Consider the following 19,170-nt stretch of genomic DNA (forward strand, 5'->3'; position numbering starts at 1 on the left):
CCGTCGGAATGGCGACATTCCGCAATGATGCCTCCCGATCCGCAAAGTTGGACCCGTCATTTTTCAGACGTGTGAACTGATTCATGTGGTCCATGAAAGCTTTTAGCCAGGACTCGCGTCCAAGTGTGGCACTTGGCATTGGGATTTCGTTATTTCCAGCCATTTGTTGTAACAGTATTATCAAAATAAAACGTATTCTACACTGCGAAAAGAAGAATAAATATAATAAGCATACTCATCGTTTATGATTTAAGTCTAATGCAATACTGTTATAACGCGAAGACTCAAGCATTTATACAATTGACCTCCCTCAAGAATTATATAAATGATCCCAAGACTCAATTATCTGTAAATTGATAAGCCAACCTTTTGGCTAATTCTACTTTTAGAATTCTTGGTCGATAAATTTATATAAATTCTATCTATAGTCCATCATAATCACGAGAAACTCTTCGGATTATAATGTTGAGGTAAACTAAGTCAACACAAACTACTTACCCAACGTAGAAGGGGTCATATGGAGAGTAAGGTCTTATATGCCTACCGACGAAGAAGGGATTCATAGCTGTTTGGCCTATAAAGACTACTCTCAATTTCAGTTTTAGAGGAAGATCCCATAGCTTTATTTTAATTCATTTTAAGTGAACTAATATCTAGCATGCGAGAATGAATAAACTAAGATGATGGCTTAAAATTGTGTGACATCTGTATGTCTATGAAAACTAACATTCAATCTATATGAGTCAATTTTCATGCATTTTAGTAGGTGGTTTGGTTTAGGCGGAATATGATGCACTAACTATCATGTGAGTGAAAAGCAATAAGAATGGTAAAATGTAAAACAAAATAAAGTTCTAGTGTGGCCTATCTACCAAAATGAACATAAATACAACTTTGGAATCCTTCCTTGGACCCGAGAAGCTTGTCTTCATGTTCCATCTTGGTCCATGTAGCGGGAGTGAGCAATCCAATCTCCATCTTTAGTCTTCTCAAAAACTACAATTTAAAAATTACATAATAAACCTATTTACATTCTAATTTCAAAACCATAATACTTAAAGAAAACCAAAAGGAGATACGAGATCTCAAAATTACATTAAAAATTATGTTTCCATCATTACGAAAACATAATTTAACTAAGGCCACACTAGGTATTACAAATTACAACCGATTGCAAAAAATACGTAAATTAAACCATTCAACAAAACATTCAACTAAATAAAAGCGCATCAACTAATAAATTAAACATTCAAGACATAATTCCTTAATTATGTAGAGTAACTAGTTTTTGTGCCCGTGATTAAGCACGGGCCATTTTAAATATTAAGGTGAAATTATGTATTTCACAACTATAATAAGAAGAATAACATATAACGTTTGAACTAATAATCAAGCAATATCAAAGTACAAAATTTACAATACAAGTCATTTTATGGGAAAAGAAAAACAATAAGAAATTGGATGCATCTATACCATTACATTTTGTGACATGTTGCCTACACTATTCCTCAATTTATAATCTTTATCCCTCTATAAGTTAATACAATAGTATGTCACAATAAAAAATGTTGACCCTTTAGTCGACTGATAGTAAAAAGCGCTTGAAATCGATTCCATATCCCCTTCCTCTTGATTTCTTTTAATTTTGTCTATTTAAATGTTCATTTAATATGTAAATTAAGGGTGTATTAAAGAATAAAAAGAAAAAAGAGATTAATCTTCTTTTCTCTTTAACTCTCTCATTTGTTTTGGTGATCATTCGTGTATTTTATTTCTATTTGTCTTTTCATATGCCTAATGTTAATTGTCAACTTGAACATTTACTTGTGCAACTTGTGAATATGAGAATGCTTGGAATGATTGCTTAATAAATAATTCAAATTAAAGGATTGTTAAAATGCCACACGGATTAAAATTTATAACTAATAATCATGCAAAATATTTATTATGCATATTATAACACTATGATAAGATAAAATTGACATCCTTGCATCTTATTTTTACACTTTGACTAAACAATTTGATTTGTAACCTGTTTGACAAAATAAAAAAAGAACATAAATGTTAACACTGTAAACTAAAGTGTAGGAAAGAGGGAAATACAATTATGTAACATGTCAACAATAATGTTACTAAATATTCGTGCTACCATTCGATATTGCAAATACACCATTGTAGAAAAACAAAAGTCGACAAAAATGAAAGAGCCATTCAAACCAAGAAAAAAAATATGTAAAGAAGATTCATAACCATTATTTCCAATCACGTGCAATGATGAGTATTTCATCCTCCCGCAATATTAACATAAATAGAAAAATAATAAATAATAAGATTCTAATAATAATAATAATAATAATAATAAACAAAATAATTAATTTAGTTCTCTATGTATACTTACCTACCAATTTTTTGAAAAAAGTTGAAAGTTCATCTTCCTGCAATAGTAATACAAACACAAAAATAATAACTAATACGATTCTAATGAATTTAAAACATAATAATAAAGATAAAAAAGCAAAATCATTTCTTTTCTTTTCTATGTATATTCTATGTACCAATTTTTTTTAAATAAAGGTGAAAATTAGGATGGTTTTAATAGTTACATATATATGAAATTTTTTGTAATTAATTCTCTCATAATTTCAACCTTTTATTAGGGGGAAGAAGAAAAAATTTATAAATGAAAGGAAGATAAAAAAATATGTGACATAAATATGAAGTTTAGTAATGGTCAAAGGAAAGTAAAAAGGTTATCTCATTAAATAAAAAGAATAAAGGTTAAACAAAATAAGGTAATTGGATAACAAAAATTATAAGAGGGGAGGTCAACGGTTTACAATAATTTTTTTTATTTGTTTACAATATTGATTTTTAAATTTCTTAACTTAAACTTATAAGCATATGTATGACACATGACAATTCATCTTCTCTAATATTAAAATATAAAAATGAGTAAGGTAACTATATGAGCTTATGAGATTAAATTTTGTCAAATTAATATAAATATTTTTTAATTATTTGATTAATGAATTTTAGGTTTTCATCTTTTGAACTTCTACTAATATAAATACATTATTAAATAATAGGTAAAAATGGAAGATGGAAATTCATGTAGACATAAGTAAAGAGTTTAGTGCTAGCATGATACGTTTTTAGCAAATTAAGTGAATTAAATAAATCAATGCCATGTCACAATAAAAAAATTGTCACATCACATTTATTTGTCATATCTCATGTCACGTCACATTTAAATTAATGGTTTAAGTACCCTTTTAATAAGATTGTATAGATTTATCCAAACCACCTATTTAAATGATCAAATTATGTGACAATTCCTCAATTCACAATAATTCCAATCTTAATACATATTAATCTTGTAATATGAATTAGTCCAACATTATTTTAAACCTCTTTAAAATAACTAGGTATCTTTAATGTGTGAACTTTTTCACAACAAACAATTATTTTTTTTTTTTGTAATTCTCGGCTGCACTCGGCATGTTTGCCCAAAAAAACTTTTTTTTTTCTTTTTGCCTTTTGTTCTCGGCAAACAAAAAAAACGAAACAGAAAATATTTTTTTTTCTTCGGCAATTCCACAAAAACCGAAACAAAAAAAACAGAAAAAAAAAAATTTTTTATTCGACAAATCTGAAAAAAAACAAAACATATTTTTTTTTTTCTTGCGGCAATTTCAGCCGTTTTATACTTACTTTTCTCGGAAAAAAAAATTTATGTTGACAAAAAGTTTAATGTTGCTAATATAACATGATCGACATAAACATCATTTATTAATTTAAACATGGATTCAAACTTCATGATTCAATTTAACCTCTTAAAACGAATATCCAAATTATGACAAAATCGATTATCCGTATATATGATTCATCACAATTGATTTGAACATGATTAAATTAATTTCTATGCCAAAACTATATAGCAAAAACAAATTATCAACAAACAAAACGATTTCCATTTACATTTTAATTTAATTCTAATTAAATCAAAACATCTACAAATTTATTATATTATCATCTTAACCTATTAAAAAAATAACTAGTTTTGGAGCCCGTGAAAATCACGGGATCGTTAATAATTTATTGTTTTAATCATCTTAAAGATTATGACTATGAATGTTTATCTTCCAACAAATATCTAGGCGTTATTTTAAGTTCTCTTTATTGATTGAATGAATTAGAGTGTTTAGACCGACAAAATAAAATCTCAAAAGTGTTTAAGGTAGACAAGTAGAGATATTGTGATAACACAAGAGATGATAATCGTAGACAAAAATATGGCAATGTGTATAGGTAGTATAAATGAGGAGGGAAGCCAAAAATTCATCATTTAAGAAAAAAGTGATATGCTAAATTAGTAGAATGTATTAATTGTTGATAGGTATAAAGATGAGAGGAAACTAAAAAGTTTATTACATTTACATTCTTTTGTCACATTAAAATTTGTCATTTTAGGTACCATTTAATTTTTTTTGCAAGAAGGGTAGTTCTCATATATTCCAAAAAAAAGGATTACATGAGTTTCTTACAAAGAAATATAACCTCTATACAATGACAACATCTATAGCTCCCCTATCTATTCAAGTATACCTATATATCCCCCTTAATCTACAAAAACAGGTCGCTCATTTAGAGCTACCACAACTTCTGTGTATATAGCATCATTTATAGTATTTAGGACCCAAGGACTGACTAGTAATTGAATCTCCTTTACAAGTTGATTGACATATCTTTCTTTCCCTTCAAAAATTCGCAAGTTCCTTTCAGTCCAGAGAGAAGAAACTAAGGTTCCCATACTACAACTGACCCACTTGTGCTTCTAATGCTTCTTTTTGCATCTGCTGTTTGCCCACAGGAGAAGGGACACCAGATCAGTGTAGGGGGTATTAATGTTCATCCAGTGCTTGATGGAAGATAGCACAGCAGAGGAGTAATCACAACTGAAAAAAAGATGGGAGACACATTCAGAAGCATGCTTACATAAGCTGCATCTATTCACCAGCATTAATCCCCTTCTCATTAACTAGTCAACAGTAGGTAACTTCTGCCGAACTGCCAACATTAGAGTTACTCTATGCCGAGGTAGCATTTTGCCTCTGGAGATAGCTTTGTAAACTGGTTGGACAGGAGAAGTCTCATGCAGAATAGCATAGGCTTTCCTCAGGGAGAATTTGTGATTGACAGTACATTGCTCTAAAGCTTCCTTAGCAGCCTGTACATTGCCAAACTTTGAGATACAATCCTTCCTGGCTTGCAGGATGCCTCTGATGCAATCAGAATGATACTCTTTAGCATCAAGAGTCCAAATATTGCATTGGTTTGTTAGGTAATTACTGGTCCAAAGATTCCAAATTGCCCCTCTGCCATGGTCAAGGCACCAGAGCCATTTAAGCATAATAGCCTGGTTCCATTTGCCAATGTCTTTAATCTGAAAGCCACCTTCTTCCCAGGGAAGGCAAATGCTTTGCCAGATTTTAAATATGATCCTCTTAGTACCATCAGTCATGCCCCAAAATAATTGTCTGCTAAGTTTGGTAATACTGTTAATGACTTGCTTGGGCAGAAGAAGGCCAGTACACCAAAAATTGCAGAGGCCAAACACTACAGAATTAATAATTTGTATCCTACCAGCATAAGAGAGGTGCTTAGTAGAATACTTGCCTGCTAACAGTTGAATTTTAAGCAAAAGACCATCATACATTTCAGCAGTGAGTCTAGAAGAATGAATTGGAATCCCTAAATATCTGAAAGGGAATCTCCCTTCCTGGATGCCAACAATGCCAAGGATTTGAGTTTTAATACTATTTGACACACCTCCCAAGTAGGCTTCAGTCTTCTCCAGGTTAGCATTGAGTCCAGACCATTGAGAGAAGGAAGCCAGGATATTTACAACATGCTGAACAGAAGGTAAGTCTCCTCTGGTGAAGACCATAAGATCATCAGCAAAAACCAAGTGCGTGAGGCCAAGTCTAGAGCATTTTGGGTGATAAGAGACATTAGGCTCTAAGCACATTCTCCTCAAGCTCCTAGATAGAACTTCCATGCTCAGAACAAAAAGAAAAGGAGAAAGTGGATCTCCCTGCCTGACTCCACTTTGACCTTTAAAGAAACCATGATGGCCACCATTAATTTTTAAAGTGAACCAAGATCCAGTGATGCAGCCCATGACCCATTTGATAAACAGAGGAGGAAAGTGTAGGTCAGTAAGCATGTTCTTGACAAAGGCCCATTGCAAAGTGTCAAAGGCTTTACTTATGTCAATTTTTAGCATACATCTAGGTGTGAGATACTTCCTACTGTAGCCTTTTACCAAGCTCTGAGTGAGCATAACATTCTCAAATAAGCTTCGACCACTCACAAAAGCAGCATGCTCCTGCCCAACAAGTCGTGGCATAATGCTTTTGAGCCTATTGGTAAGGATTTTGCTAGCAGTTTTGTACACAACATGGCAGCAAGAGATAGGCCTAAAGTCCTTGACAGACTGAGGGACCTGTTTTTTAGGGATTAAGGTAACTAAAGTGACATTTGCTTATTTAGCCATAAAACCAGTTTTGAAGAAATCCTCAATGGCTAAACAAAAATCAGGGCCAACAGTATCCCATGCTGCCTTGAAAAATCCAGAGGAGAAACCATCAAGCCCAGGACTTTTGTTGGATTCAATCCCAAATAAAGCTTGTTTAATTTCCTCCCTGCTAACAGGTTTGATCAAATCAGGGTACTCATCCTCCTGCACACAAGGCCCACTAGAAATAATTTCTGTATCAATAGGAAGAATATCCTTGGAGCTACGATAGTACTCCACAAAAGCATCCCCTACCTCCTGCAACCCTTTACACTGCTTGCCACTGATGCTCTGAATGTCCCCAACCATTTGACATTGCTGTCTCTCCTTGATCTTTGCAAAGAAGTACTTGGAACAAGTGTCATTTTGAGTAATATTCTGAGCTTTGGCTCTTTGAGAAAGAATTTTATACTCAGCTACCTTTAATTCACAGAATTCTTTAGAAAGAAGCTCCTCTTGCTCAATGAGAACAGTGGAGGAGGGAGAATCCCTGAGCTTACTGAAACACTGAGATAACTCCATCCTTTTAGACTTAACCCTTTCAGTAATGTTAGCAAAATGGGTACTATGAAGCTGTTTAAGGTGTTGCTTAACATTTTTGAGCTTATCCATTAATCTAAACATAGAGGTCCCTGTCAAAGTACTCCTCCAATTCTCAGACACAATCCTCTGAAAATCAGGGTGCTCAGCCCAACAATTCAAAAATTTGAATCTTTTTTTAGGCAAATCATTTAATTAAATTGTATAGATTTATTTATATATGATTGAAGTAAATCAATGCCATGTAACTATAAATTGATAATCCACGTCACATTAAAATTTTCATGTTACATTTAATTAAATTTGTCATTTTAAGTACCTCTTTAATTAGATTGTATAGATTATAGATGAGATTTTAGGGCCGCCGCATGAAACTTCATAGTGAAAAGAGTTGCATATTCAACTAATAAAAAGTTGCTTAAGGTAATATTTTTAAATTATGTGAGTATGTATCATCCTCCTGCAATTTGAAAACACAAAAATAATAAAAAATAAGATTCTAATTAATTCAATATATAATAAAAAAAAAAGTAAAAAAATATTCTAGTTATCTATGTAAACTTTACATACCAATTTTTGGAATAAAATGGAAATATTGATTGTTATATAATAGTGAGGGGAAAGCAAAAAGATCATCATTAAATAAAAGTAATAAAGTTAAATAAATAGGGTAAATTGATGACTAAAGTTATGAGAGGGAGATAAAAAGTTTGAATCAATTTTTTTTAATTTATTTTGTAGGCTTGAAACTTTATATTTTTTAATTTTTTTTACTAATAAGCATGTGACACATGATCATAAAAAATGAATTTTTTTATGACACATGGCTTAGTGAGATGACTTAGTGAAATATTTAGTCTTGCCTTTTTATAATATTGTACTTTACATACCAATTTTTTGAATAACATGGAAATTATGATTATTGTTATATAATGGTGAGGGAAAAGTAAAAAAATCATCATTAAGAAGATAATAAAGTTAAATAAATAGGGTAAATTGATAACCAAAGTTATGGGAGGGAGATAAAAGGTTTGCATCAATTTTTTTTTTTTTTTTTTTGTGTTTGCAACTTATATTTTTTAATTTTTTTTAAAAATTTATGAATGAGGTGAAATATAAGGTTTTGTTTGTCATGTTGAACTCAAAGCTGGTAAGAATAAAAACTATACATATATGAAAATTAAAGGGTTAAACAAATAAAAAAAATGGAAAAATAAAACAATAGGCGAAAGTAGTAACTTACAACATAAGAATAAAGTGTTCACATCAAAGAAGATCGTGACATTGAATCTTATAAAACACAACAAAATAAAGAGGTTAGACTTAATTTACTAATAGAAATGTTAAAAAAAACCATAAAAAAAAAAATCAATACCAAGATATATACAAAAGATATGTAATTTCACTTAAAGAGATGAAGTACATATATATATATATATATATATATATATATATATATATATATATATAGAGAGAGAGAGAGAGAGAGAGAGAGAGAGAGAGAGAGAGAGAGAGATTGGATTTGGTGATTTTGGTTCTTATGGTGAGTTGTGAGTTGGGGGAATCTCAACCATTAGATTAAATTAGAGATGAGTGGCCAAGATTAATCTTAGTTGTCATATAAAAGCATTGTTATTTAGTTTATTTTCTCTTTTTTCTAGTGCTACTTTTTTTTTTTACTTTAATTTTTTTTATCTCTTTTTTTACGTCGTGTTATTATGCTTTTTTTTACAACTTTGATTTTTTTTTTCTCTTATGTTTTTCTCTAATTTTCTCATTATGTTACTTTTTTTTCTTTTTGTACCAAAATTTTTTTTGCTTGAATTTTATTTCATTCTTATTTTTTTTTACCTCGTGTTATTATGCTGTTATTGTGCTTTTTTTTTTAACGACTTTGACTGTTTTTTTTTCTTTTTTTTTACCACATGTTATTGTGCTGTTATTGTTATTCCGCTGTTATTGTGATGTTATTTTGCTGTTACTTTGATTTTTTTTACGACTTTGATTTTTTTTTCCTCTTTTTTTTTACCACATGTTACTGTGCTGTTATTGTGCTGTTATTGTTATTTCGCTATTATTGTGATGTTATTCTGTTGTTACTTTGATTTTTTACGACTTTAATTTTTTTCTTTTTTTTTTACCACGTGTTATTGTGCTGTTATTCTACTGTTATTCTGTTGTTATTGTGATGTTATGCCAGTGTTACTTTGATTTTTTTACTACTTTGATTTTTTTTACTACTTTGATTTTTTTACTCTTTTTTACCGCATGTTATTGTGTTGTTATTCTGGTGTTATTGTGATGTTATTCCGGTGCCACTTTGATTTTTTTTACGACTTTGATTTTTTTTCTTTTTTTTTACCACGTGTTATTGTGCTGTTATTCTACTGTTATTCTGCTGTTATTGTGATGTTATTCCGGTGTCACTTTGATTTTTTTACTACTTTGATTTTTTTTACTACTTTAATTTTTTTTACTCTTTTTTTACCGCATGTTATTGTGCTGTTATTTTGGTGTTATTGTGATGTTATTACGGTGCCACTTTGATTTTTTTTACGACTTTGATTTTTTTTTCTTTTTTTACCACGTGTTAATGTGCTGTTATTCTACTGTTATTCTGATGTTATTGTGATGTTATTCCGGTGTCACTTTGATTTTTTTTTACCACATGTTATTGTGCTGTTATTCTATTGTTATTCTGTTGTTATTGTGATGTTATTTCGGTGTCACTTTGATTTTTTTACAACTTTGATTTTTTTTTTTTACTTTTTTTCCCCTTGTTATTGTGCTGTTATTCTGGTGGTATTGTTATTCTGGTGTTATTGTGATGTTATTCTGGTGTTACTTTGATTTTTTTTTACTTTTTTTTTCCGTGTTATTGTGTTGTTATTGTAGTGTTATTGTGGTGTTATCCGTCTGTGATCTATAACTCTACCATCTACCACTCCATCACTATTTGTTTTGGTATTATTTTAGCTGATAATTCCATTTGTATACGATCTCATCGTAAAGATTGGTGCTAAAAACTTTATTGCTTCAAGTATTGCCTTTTTTTATCCTGCTATTTTTTTTAACTGGGTTGTAAATCAAGAAATCATTTTATTAATTGATTTTGAAAAGTCAAGTGAATGACATTTGTTTGACTTCAACCAACCTAAATAAACAAAAAAAAATGAACACAAAAAAAAGAGGCCAAAAAGGACTGACAAAAGGCAAAGAAAAATGATGTTAAAAGATAGCACAATATTCGGCGGAAATCATTACAAATGCTAATTATGCTCCCATAAGCTTTCGCAGCCTCCCGCTGCAAATGTTGTTTGAATTAACGAGCATCCATTCGAAAGATGATTGATTATCTGCTTGCCTCACATGCGATTAGTGTCCAAACGCCACCTTAGAATAACAATAATAATAATAATAAACCTCGCTACACCAGACACATCTCCCCCTCAATGTAGTACCAGAAACTTCCTTCGATCCTTCTTTGTTTAACATCAGCATGGCTAGTTCAACTGTCCAAAAATCAGCACAAAAACCCTGCAACACAGAGTAAAGTTGAAGCATAGTACACCAGCCTACAAAAATCGAGTTATCGGGAAAAATGAGGTGCAAATGAGACTTACTTTTTGTTGTTGCCATGGTTATTACCAGCGGTCACATAAGCCTGAGTCCACTGGTCAAGGCAGCCACAATGGAAATACACCACACGGGAGGAGGACGACGATGCAACACATCAACCAGTCTTTTCGCTGATACAAAAGAACCATAATCTGCGTTTATATTCAGGACAGATGTATGGAAAGAACGAGCAAACTCCGTAGATGAAGTGCCTCCTCTGGACAGCGTACTTACAAACTTATTCGGGGACGGAAGCTTAGAAAAAAAAAACTGAATTAGTGGTCACACGCTAATGACCATACCAAATGTTTTTCATACATGTGATATAAAATTAGGCCAACTCGCTCCTATTTTGGTTGTATCAGACGAATTTGGGCGGCTCACAAAATAACTTGGGCGATTTTTTTTCACTATTTTAAATTTGTCCGATACATCACTATATCTTATCTGAGGCTCTTGAAACCGATCATACATATTAGCCAAGATTTTGAACCATGGTACATGTCATGCCTATTTACAAGGTAAGCAATTGATACTGTCTGAATTATTTCACTATATCTCCTCTCATTGGAGCCGGCTCAAACTGCCATTATTTCATACACGACTTTCTTATACTAACTCGATCTTTTTACAAGGTAAGCAATTGATACTGTCTTAATTAACAAGTCAGTAGATAAAGAAAGATCGACACGTACCTGAATAAATGTGTGGCCTTGGCAATCGTCCACTTCCAGGATGGACACCATGTTTCCACAACGATAACAATAGTTAGGAGCACTGAAAATAGTCACCACTTTTTGATCCTGTGGTGCCAGTTTCTCAGAGTACGAGTTTCATAAACATGAATCATCACACAATGAAAATCTGCTGAAAATGATTATGAACCAAAAAATCATACAAGGATTAACATCAAGAAAATATATTTTTACCCTGACCACTTCCCAAAATTCTGTCAATCATTTAAACAAAATCAATGACCGGGGTTTCCGTTTCTCTATTGAGCCTACCTTAAACTGGGAATTGTGGGGATATATTTGAAGATCCAAGATAAGAAGCAAGCTATGGTCTAAATGCAACCCCTTATCTACGATAAGCTCAGCACCAAAAGCCCACAAACAATTAGTCACTCCAAAAACAGTATGACCAAACAACTCATTTCTGCTCCTTCGCAAGCTTCGTTCTCACTGCAGATGATACACCATACCTGAATTCCATTTGTATCGTTCCACATTCAACCCTCCACAACCATGAAAATAGCACCTCAAACACCAAAATAAAATAAATAATCACCTAATTAATCAATAAAATAATCGACCTAATTAATCCATCGCATATAATCGACCTAATTAATCAACAAAATAAAATAAATAATCAAGTAATTAAACGCAAACACGAAAAACCTGGAATCAATCCACGTAATGAAGGATTGAAGGAATCAAACGTTACGTTGTAACAGTATTAAGCGACAAGATCGAGGTTCGTGCTTGAATCGTTCATCGTTACGTTGGAGATAAGGAATTAAAAGTTTAATAGGTTTAGTATTGGACGCCATGGATGACGTTATTGTGTTTGATTAATTGCTTTTTCACACTAATTTGGGATTTTTTTCTTTGGAAGTAAACGAAGAGTTTGGGAAGTAAGATGAACAGGCGTGTTCTTTATGCAAAGTAGTGGTTGATTCTTTTATTCAATCTCAGCCATCTATTTCCTCATATTCAATGGTTGAGATTTTCCAAACTCACAACTCACCGTAAGAACCAAACTCACGAGATCCCGCCTCTATATATTTGAGTCCATGAGTCCACCTATATATTTGAGTCCATGAGTCCATAAAACAATATCACGCACTATACAAAATAATATCACGATTTTTTTTTTCAATTTTTTTATTTCGATTTTTTTTTTTCAAAAAAAATTTTTCAATTTTTTTTTTCCGAAAAAGTTTTTTTTTTTTTTTTTTAAAAAAATTTTTAAGCTGTGATATTGTATTACAAAATAATATCACGATTTTTTTTTTCAAATTTTTTTTTTCGAAAAAGGTTTTTTTTTTTTTTTTTTTTTTTTAAATGTATGCTGTGATATTGTTTAGTATAACGTGTGATATTGTATTACAAAACAATATCACGATTTTTTTTCACTTTTTTTTTCATTTGTGATATTGTTTAGTATAACGTGTGAAACTGTAAGCTGTGATATTGTGTAGTATAACGTGTGATATTGTATCATGGACTCACGGACTCAAAAAGATAGGGTGGACTCATGTGATCCTAATTCTATATATATATATATATATATATATATATATATATATATATATATATATATATAAAAAAATGCTATAACATTCATTAAGATTAAGAATTCAAGAGTAAGATGAAAGGTTGAAATTAGGTTACGAACTTACAATGAATGAGAGAAGAAGAAAAACAAAAGTGGAGTAAATGCATAATAAAACATCGTAAATGTGTTAGTATTATTATTATTATTAGAATTTAATTAGACGTGAAATATTATAGCATAATAGGAGGTTTGTGAGAGTTGTCACATGACAATTAAATACTACTAAAGTTAGTCTTTTAATGGTATTTTATAGATGATTTAGCTAGTCATTTAACTATATTTTATAGATAGAAATATATTTTAACGCGGACATCGGCAATCCAAAGGCATTTTGGCAAAAAAATTGGGGAAGATGATATTTTGAAAATTGTATATGTAGTTGATTCATATGTGGGTGGAGTAAAAGGAGAGGGATTACTAATTTGATTTTTTTTTTGTTTTTTTTTTTAAAGAAGGAAAAAAGAGTGGATTAAAAAATAATTTATTGCTAGGTGGCTTTTAGTCGCTGTCTACGTGACATTTATATTCCTAGGTGGCTTTTAGTCGATGTCTACATGACATTTAATAGGTGTTTCAAGTAGCCTTTTAATAAAATTTTATAGATTAGAGTGACATGCGGATTAAGATGTGGCATTGAAAATGCATACGTGGCTTTTCCTTATCCTACGTGGCATTGTCTGCGTGGCCTTTTGAGGCTAGCATTTTAATAAGATTTTATAGATATGAATAAATCAAATGGAACAAAACATCAAAAACCAAGAAAAAACAGAAAACCAATCGGCAATTTTTTTTTTTTTCTCACGGCAAATTTTTTTTTTCACGGCCGATTTTTTCTTTTCGAAATTCTTTTGTTTAAATCATTTATGAAAATCATGTAAAATAACTTCGTGGCCTTGGCTCTGATACCACTTATAGGAAATATCGGTATACTTCCTTTAAGATTATTAGGATTATAACGAAATTATGATTATGAATACTAGTCATAAATGAATTTGCATAAACAAAAAGAGAAGAGATTAATAATCAACCTTTGATCCTAGCAAAATGGCCTAAGAACAATATCAAAATGATATTCTCCTAATTGTTGCACCCCAGATGCTCCGAGAAATGCCCCTCAAATTGCTAGAATGAGATCCCCAAATTCACTAATTAATTTAGGGTTTTTGTGTTTTGTTTGATGAGAGAATATTAGGTCAAAGAGAATTAGCAAAAAAATGAATCTCCCTCTCTCCTTATTATAACCGAAATAAAGAGAGTAATTAGGAAGATATTTTCTACTTATTTTCTTCCTCTTTCTCGGTTTGACCGAGTGAACCCAACAACCAAGTAAGGATAAAAATCCTCTTATTTTTAGTTGTTATCTTAATGTATAAAATGTGTGTATATTTTATAAATTGTCAATTATGTCGACATGTATTAATAAGTCCACACACAACAGCTTGCAGTCGATTTATTAATACCGGTCTGTCAACATTTATACTGACAATATCGTATAATATATACATTAACTATAAATATCGCATATTTATAATTTGCTAATTAAATATAACCGATTATGTTTAATTACGAATTAACATCTTAATTCGTTTAAGCTAACATTATATACATTAATTAAATATAACATATTATATTCAATTTAAGAATTGATTAATTAAATCTCGGCTAATATTATTTAATTAGATTAAATAATCGTCTCATCATCACATTGACTAACTGTTTAGTCAAATACATGGACTAACCTTTTAGTCATATAAGGCATCAATGTGATTACATTTCCATAATCACATCTCTCAAACACATCTTTTAGGTGTGACTTTTAGGGACCAGTTGATCACCGCCATCAGTATGATAATAACGTCAAACTTTCCAGCAAGCCAACCGTTATTAGGTAATCGTTAATCAACTGATAAAATACTAAGTATACCCTTGTGAACCTATAAGAGATTTATAAATGTTATCACACTAATTGTGGAGGACACAAGCTCCAACAATATAGTGCTGTAAGGTTGTTATAACATTGTCAGCGTACGTTTTGTAATCAACAAGTGCTCAAATTGTTACTATTTCACTCTTGTGTATCACAAGTTTAACTAAATATGTTACCATTTCACTCCAGTATGTCACCAGTTTAGCTAAGTATGCTATCATTTCGGAAACCATAATGGTAATACTATACTCTCCATGGTAACATTAGAAATTAAAAAAAATGAAGTATGTAGTATTTTACTATTGAAGTGGTCACATATTAGTCTCTTATGTTAACATTATGTTATGTTACCATTTAAATAAAATCTGTTACCAATTAATTACAATTTTATATACATTCTCAAATGGTAACAATGTACTCTCTTATGGTAACATTAGAAATTAAACGAACAAATTTTTGTAGTATTTTAGAACTGAAGGTAATATACTACTATAGTCTCTTATATTGTACTCTCTTATGGTCACATACTACTCTTTGAAGTATTTTATAATTTCAGTGGTCACATATTCGACAAAAATTAAGACATTTTTAGACGTTTATGATGACATAGTTAAAATTATTAAGAAAAAATGTGACATTTAAATAGATAATGATAACATTTTATAATTATTTAGGTAGTCACAAAACAAACATTATCTTAGATGTCTGACATCACGAAGGACTAAAATTCTGTTCCAAAATAACATATCCCTAAACAAACCACCAAGTGTTAAATATAAGTTTTATTACAAACTGATAGTTAAACAGATAATAGTCCATGAATGGCCTATGCCCCCTTCATTTTTTTCTTAGCTACACCCTTTAGAGGACCTCCAATTTTTTTGTTGTTTGCATCTCCAACTGCTTCAAGGTTTGTCCAACGTCGGGCTTTGTTTTATCCATTTTTAGGTGCTGTGGTTGCATACGAATTTCTGCGAACTGAGTATGAAATCTTACCACATTACTTTACATTAAAAGCGCCCTTCAAACAAAATATATGGCAACACATTCTGACTAATATATGGCAACATTTAAATATGGTTATATTTCGAGACTTAGGTGGCACCATTTTCATTTGTCGCCATCTTTATTCATAGATGTTACCTTCATAACATTCATTCACACATTCTAACTAATACAACAACATTTCATACAAGGTTACATTTCGAGACAAAGATGGTAACATTTTCATATGTCGCCATGTTTATTCATAGATGTCATTATAATATTCATTCACACATTCTAACTAACATGATAACATTCCAAACAGGGTCACATTTCGGGACAAAGATGGTAACATTTTCATATGTCACCATGTTTATTCATAGATATTGTCATTATAATATTCATTCACACATTCTAACTAACATTACAACATTCCAAACATGGTTACATTTGATATTAAAGTGGTAACATTTTTTAACACAAATCATATGTCACCATGTTTATTCGTAGATGTTGTCGCTATATATAACATTCATTCACATTCTACCTAATGTGACAACATTTAAAAACATGGCTACATTTCGAGACTAAAGTGATAACATTTTTAACACAACTCATATATCACCATGTTTATTCATAAATGTTATCATTATTATATTCATTCACACATTCTAACTAATATGACAATACTTAAAACATGGTTACATTTCGAGACTAAGATGGTCATATTTTTAACACAAACCATATGTCACCATGTTTATTCTTAGATGTTATCACTATAACATTCATTCAAATCTAAACAAACATATAGTGTAATGGTTACATATGTTATCAGTAGGTACATTTTTTCACTAAGGTGGTCATATATTCAACAATAACACCCATGTCACTATGTTTACTCATTTATGTTATCATGTTAAGATTCATTTTAAACTAAAACAAACATTTCTATGTTGAGTAAGACACTCAAACATAGATACATTTATCACTAAGACGGTCACATTTTCAAATCTAACATCTGTCACCATCTTGAGTCATTTATGTTAATATGTTAAGATTCATTTTAAACCCAAATAAACATAAATATAAATTACAACACACTCAAACATATGTACATTTTTCAACTAAGGTTGTCACGTATTCAACACTAACACATATGTCACCATGTTTACCATTCATGTTATCATGTTAGGATTCGTTTTAAACCCTAATAAACATTTATATAATGAGCAACATACTTAAACATAGGTACATTTTTCGCTAAGTTGGTCACATTTTCAACACACGCATATGTCACCATGTTTAGTCATTTATGTTAACGTGTTGAGATTTATTTTAAATCCAAACAAACATAAATATAAATAGCAACACACTCAAACGTAGGTACATTTCTCAACAAATGTGGTCACATTATCAACGCTAAGGTGGTTATATTTTTCTCAGGTTATGGCAAAAATATATTCCAAATTAGAGTCATACCTCTTCCACGCATATCCGTCTCTTGCTCTTCTTTTTTGTGCCAGCAGCTGATGACGGCGTTAAGCGCTACTACATGACAAGAAAAATACATTAGTAGTACACCACAAAAAAATGTATTACTAACCAAAAAAACTGCTAAGATTTTTTACAAATAAAACTCAGATCTTGAAACTAAGAATTTTTTACAAATAAAACAAAAAATTTGTACACCCAAAAAATTAATAATTAAACCAATGTGAATTTTTTTTACAAATGATACTGTGAACTAAGATTATAACTCCAAATCTCTCTGATTTGGATAAAATTCTCAATTTTTTTATCAACAACCCTAGATCTACAAATCAAAACACAAGATTCAAGTTTTTTAAACATAAATCAAACAAAAATCCAATAAAATTATCAACTTTGAGTAAAAAATGACATAGATATTTAAACTTTTTGCACAATTAAAAAAAAAAACCAACACAATAATCAACTTTTTACCTTCCATTGGTTTTTTCCAAGCTTCTTTAGATGTGTTTTTTTAGCATTTTTTTACCCATTGTCTTGAGGAAGGTAGGAGATGAAGATTATGATGGAAATGTTACCACCTTTTTTTGATGAAGATCTTGATGGAGATGAAGATGATGTTTATAGAGAGGGGAATTAATTTGTATTTTGAAAATTGGATGAGAGAGGAGATGGTGGTGATTACTGAGCAAAAGAGAAAAAAGAGGACTGTTGGGAAAGCTCCCATCTTTTTTTTTTATTATTTTGTTTATTATGTATTGTCAAATCAACTTTTAGACTAATTAATATAAAAACTAGGTTAGACCCCGTGCATTAAATGCACGTCTTATAGAGTTATTTTTATTTCTACTAAATTACATATATAATAGTGGTATTTCATTAGTTATTCATTTTTTTCGTCAATGCGTTTTGCTTTGAGAAATAAAAAGTTGAAACTGAAAATTAATTAAGAGAATTGAGTAGCATGTTGAAATGTATTTTTGAAAAAAAAAATATTTTTTATACCGCAAAACTAATGATTCCAATTTATACATTTTCTCAATTTTTTGCCTCGAAAGTAATTAAAATGGTTATATTTTGTATTTTACCTAGTATGAGTCAAATTATACTCAAATAATAGCATCAGTCAAATATTTAGTAGTCAAATATTTAGTAATTCATAGTTTGATACAATTTTTTATTTTTTTTTAATATTTAAATTGAAAGATTATAGATTAGAGTTAGTAAAAAAAATATAATTTGACGAGAAGATTAATTTTAATGAAAAGATAATAATTTAATGAAATAAATTATTATAATTATTAGCTTTCTTATTTAGTTAATCTATACATAATTGTTATTAGCTACCTTATTTAGAAAGATACTTTTTGGAGAGAAAATGTGTGAGGATGCCTATTCATTTAGTAAATAGGGGATGCGTCAATTTTTACCTATATTAACCAATATGGTATGGAACCGACCCGTCTCTCCCTTGTGACGGATAGTGCATGTCACAAGGGAGACTAATTGAATAAGAATTGGGATATGCTAAATCCCGCACATAATTTTGCTTAATCCAACACATTTTACCGTCTTATTCCGACTTTACCCTTCTCACTTTTCTCACACAACTAGAGAGGCAAATAAAAAAAATAAAGAAAACTAAAAAAAAATCAGATTTGCTGTCCATCAGCCTCCATAACGGCCACCACCACCC

At 30.5% G+C, this 19,170-nt stretch overlaps 1 long non-coding RNA gene across 1 annotated transcript; it reads right to left on the reverse strand.

Annotated features, from left to right (window-relative positions):
* Positions 1 to 15,713: 15,713 nt before the first annotated feature.
* LOC141598182 (uncharacterized) lies at positions 15,714 to 18,172 on the reverse strand. Its single transcript, XR_012523303.1, has 3 exons — positions 17,949 to 18,172; positions 17,466 to 17,534; positions 15,714 to 15,980 (listed from the first exon to the last, which is right to left on the reverse strand). It is a non-coding gene; the product is annotated as an uncharacterized LOC141598182 (long non-coding RNA).
* Between the last annotated feature and the right edge of the window lie 998 nt (positions 18,173 to 19,170).

The sequence above is a fragment of the Silene latifolia genome, chromosome 9 (assembly GCF_048544455.1).
Source record: "Silene latifolia isolate original U9 population chromosome 9, ASM4854445v1, whole genome shotgun sequence".
In the NCBI taxonomy this organism is placed as follows: domain Eukaryota; kingdom Viridiplantae; phylum Streptophyta; class Magnoliopsida; order Caryophyllales; family Caryophyllaceae; genus Silene; species Silene latifolia.